Below are 5,089 nucleotides of genomic sequence, written 5' to 3'. Positions count from 1 at the left end.
TAACCAAGTGAGACAGATCCCTATTGTGCAGAACTTCAGCTATGGTTCACTAAGAAGTATGCTTTACTGGGTCTATGATGAAACCATAGCTTTTGTTGTCATCAGATTTCATGAAGGTGTATGTCGGTTATATGACAAGAAGCATCTGCTTCAGTTTGGAAAATGGGATATAAACTTTCTGGCTCAACATCAAATCTAAGTTGCTGAAGATATATTTGAAGCTGCTGCTAAGGAGTATACTTCGATGATTGTTGAGATTATCAAGAAGCAGATGTGGCTTCGGTGAATAGGAGGTCTGATGTGCTTATAGTCGAGAAAGACTGAATCAAGGCTAGCCCCAAACCAATAGGGAGATTGATAGGTCATATTTATTTGGTTTGGGCTAGGTTCTTCATGTATAAGTCTTGGTAGGGTTTGATCTTGTTGCTTTTGTGTGTTTACGGTTGTGTAGGTGTTCACAGCTGTGAACCTGTTCATGGCCATGAACCTAGTTTGCGGTTGGTCTGTCCTTATAAATAGGTGTGTGTCAATATTGTGTCAGTGACGTTGTCAGATAGAGTTCATAGTTTATGTCTATGTTGACAAGGTGTACCTAACGTGTTTGCGGCCCAGCTATAATACGTGTGCATTTCTTGATTAATTCTTTCTTCTTCCTTGTTCTTGTGTTTGATTGTTCATCTTCTTGACATAATTGTTTGATCACTGGTTTGGTTCCTAGATTTGGGACTCTACAGGGTGTCAATCATATATGCAAGATAACCCATGCATCCGTGTTGCAGATACTGTCAGGCCTTGGCAACAGAACAAAAAGTTGATCCAATTCCAGTACCCTCTCCATAGATAACCATGTCTCCCCCATTGAGGGTTCGAACGATCACTTGCTGACCGTCACAGTCGATCATAGCCTCGAATCTGCTCAACCAATCCATCCCAACTATCACACACACATCCCCCATGGGGATAAGAATCAGATCAATGAAATAATTGTTGAACCCATTTTAACGATCAGTTTGATGTGGAATAATAAGAACATCTTCAGATTTAATGATAACATATGAATAACACCATAAGATGAGTAATTTCATAATTCACTAGAAAATAGAGATAAAAATATTACAATACAAGAACATGGGTTGGGAGAGATAACTCTCCCTTGGTGGGAGAGATCCCACCACACTTTCTCTCTAGAAACTATATTTGTGCACTCTTACTTTTACATAACCAACTCTCTCTTATATAAGGAGAGAGAAACCAAACAATAAAATAAAGGGAATAAATAACCTAACTTATCACTCATAATTTGTAGAGCATTTACATGCGCCAACATTCTCTCTCTAAATGCTCTCATATGAAAAGGGATACAAATATGTGATAAAAGGATAAAATACAATAACCAACTAGCAAGTGTGATAATCAAATGAAACATAATGAGAACCAAATGTTGAAATGTCTCTGAAATTCTGAAGTGTCTATAGTGTCTGAAACTGGGCGATAAAGTCTTTGTCCTCAAAGCCATCTAAGAACCGAGGCATAAGCTCTTCTTGTGCTGAAGAGTGAGATTCCAATCCACAGATGCAATCAGTGACCCAAGCTGATCAACATCAAGAAGTGTACCAATAACTTTTCAACTGTATGTCCCGTAATCAAGTCACACTCTGGCTTCAAAAATTATGAAACATCTCTAGTTATCGAATCATAATACACCCAAAATTTGTCAAAAAAGAATAACCTGCTAAAAATGTGAACCATCCAAAAGTGAAATTCGAATAATAAATAATGTGAATCCGAAGATATGTTCTAGCAATTCCAAAAAGTTGATCGGGAGATCAAAAATAAGTGTCACGTCACATCGCCAAAATAGTCTCCATTTTCAAAATATCGCAAATCCAAACTCGAGAAAATAGAAGATATAAACCGAATGCAAATACAAATGAATAATCATGTGGTAAAGTCTGAATAATAAATAATCTAGATCCGGGAAATATCCAATGAAGCCAAAAATTTAACCTAGATGACCAAAAATCAAGGGAAAAAGGTGGAGTGTGCAGGTAAACTAAGGGACAAAATGTGATGGGATTGGTCAAGTCACATTGTTTTTGTCTTAGAGGGAAAAATAAAATAGAGTACTCTTTCCAAAAAAAGTAAAGAGGACAAGTGGATTTTGCAAACACCATATTATGTCCAAATAATTTTAATAAAGATTCACAACAAGTTTTTGGAGAATAAAGGAAGTTCATACCTCTTAAGATGAACTTCAATATTGCTGGAACAAATCTTCAAAGAAAAATTCTCCAACTTCATCAATAAAATCCCAAGATTTTGTGTCTTATTTCCAAGGCATAAATAAAATTCCTAGAGCAAATTCTTGAATTACTTGACGACAAAAATCTTCTTCTCCCTTTTTCTTCTTCTTCTTCAACATAATCATAAGAACACTTTGTAAACCCGAATTGTTTCAGCAAAAAAATGATCAAGAAACAACAAGTTTTTTATTCTTCTAAGCTTGAATCAACATTCAAAAATAGAAAAATTCATCATAAAAATTTCTGGTTTGAACCTGAAAATTCTTGCAAAAATCGGAAAAATCTTCATGATAAACACCGATCAGGAATCATTCCCATGACCTAGTCGCTTGAACCTTCAAGGTACGGATCGGAAATAGTCGCTTAAACCTTGGTGGGAGAGATTGTTGGATTAGGTGTCTAATCCCATAACTATAATTGATATTTAATTGACTTGATAGTAGCAAGGTCCATTTGGGTTGCATTCACCGAAGCAATTTGATAGGAAGGATATTTGAGAAAGAATTTATTTGTGATTTATTAATATATTATAAGAATAATATATTAATTGAGAAACAATATTATTTAATTGGTATTGATCAAGAATTAATTTGGAATTAATTTAGTGATCAAAAGAGACTGATTAAATTAAAAGGGGGTGATCATGTAAACCAGTGATACATATAGTTTGGGCTAATGATCCATGATTGATTAGTGATGGACTAGCTTATGTAAGAGTCCATGAAGTGATTAGTCCAAATGATTTATTGGATCAAAAGCCTAAGTGGATTGATTAGTGTTTACAAGTGACCCTTGGAATTCTACACTATATATGTAACCCCTAAGCCCTAAAATCAGACACACAAGTATTCTAAGAAGAGTGTAAACAATTTTGGGTGCCTCCTAAACCTATATCATAATCCTCCATTTTGTTCTTGGTGTTTTATGAAACATTTGAGGCATCACAATTGAGGTGCTAAGCTCTTGTAAGGCCAAGTTCTATAAGCTACAACAAAGAGGCACCATAGGGATATTATAGTGCTCAAAACCCATCACTGGTATCAAAGACTAGGGTGTTTTCTATTATACTGATGCATTGGTAATTATTCAAAGCACGGAAATCGACTTTTTTGGAATCTGCCTGATGACCACGATGTTGTCATAGTGACCATGATGTGGTGACTGTTCAGTAGGCAGATTTTCATGTTTTGGATTAGAATCATTACCACAAACTGTTTTGACTGATAAAAAAATAATTTTTTATGATAATTTAATAAATATATTCATCCAAATTAAAAGACAATTGTCAAAATTTTAAGATAATTGCTAGTTATATGATAAGCTAATTATTTGTATTATTTGATTTGAAATTATCTTGCTATATGATTTGAATTAGATCAAATTGGTAAATGATAAAAATATGTGATTATTTTACTTGTTTAAAATTTGATCTAAATGGCTTGAAGAGTTACAAAACTTGTCATCAAGTTTTGGAATTCAAAAGGTGTTGAAGAGTTACAAAATTTTCCATCAAGTTCTGGAACCCAAAAGGTTTTGAAGAGTTTCATGACTTGCCCTCAAGTTATGGAATTGGAAAAGTCTCATTTATGAATCATTCAATTATAAAATTCAAGAGGTTTAGGAGAGTTTTAAAACTTGCCCTCAAGTTTTGGAATTTGAAAAGTCTCATTTATGAAACATTAAATTCTAAACCCTAGAATTTTAAAAGATTAAAATTCAACCCTTGTACTATTATAATATTAAAGGATTAATACGTATATATATATATATATATATATACATATATATATATATATATATATATATATATATATATATATATATATATATGTATAAGACAAGTTAGTCTTACCGTTAGTAGGCCTCATTCACGAAGCTGATCTATAAGGGGGGTATAAGGAAATTGTCTGTAAAATGGTGATTGAATGTGTGTCCACTCTCACCCACTGCTTCCTTGACTGGTGGAGGGTCGTTAGCCGAATGGGAAGGATAGGACATTAATTCTCATTAAAAATTATAATGATAATTATAAAAGTAACTAAATGTCTTTTTTTATAAATTCTCAATCTTGTAATTGGATTACAGCATCCCTCTTCCGAATTGTGAAATTTTGTGTTGGGTCCTAGCCTTAATATTTCATTTGGGTGTTATATTTAAGATTCTTATTTACCTACCTTCAAATAATTTGTAATTGGATTACGACATCCCTCTTCCGAATTGTGAAATATTATGTTGGGTCCTAGCCTTAATATTTCATTTGAGTGTTATATTAAGAATTCTTATCTAATCTAAATTTTATTTTTCTTTTCAGATGTCTACTTCAAACATTGCTTCAAACTCAAACTATAACGACTCTTTCTCCCTCATGAACTTATGTGGGAGGATCATTTTTGAAGGATCGAATTTTAATGATTGGATTTGAAAAATCTGAATGGCCATTCGACTCGAGAAAAAACAGTGTATCCTCGACAAAGAGCTTAAGGAGATTGATGAATCTGATGCCACTCCTGAATAGATAGTTGGGTATAAGGCTCATGAGAAGGACGCGACAAAGTTGTCTTGCGTCATGATAGCCACAATGAATCCTGAGCTTCAGAAGTCTTATGAGGACTTCTGGCCTTACGAGATGCACCAAGACTTGATGGAAAGGTACCATCAAAGTGCTCGAAAGGAAAGGTATGAAATCATTTCCTCCATGATAACAACAAAGATGAAGGATGGAGAGTACATCACGACCCACTTGCACAAGAAGCAAAGATATATGGACCACTTGCTGAAGTTGAATG

This window comes from Lactuca sativa, chromosome 7 (genome assembly GCF_002870075.4).
Source record: "Lactuca sativa cultivar Salinas chromosome 7, Lsat_Salinas_v11, whole genome shotgun sequence".
NCBI lineage: Eukaryota > Viridiplantae > Streptophyta > Magnoliopsida > Asterales > Asteraceae > Lactuca > Lactuca sativa.
Note: the sequence above shows the minus strand (reverse complement) of the source record.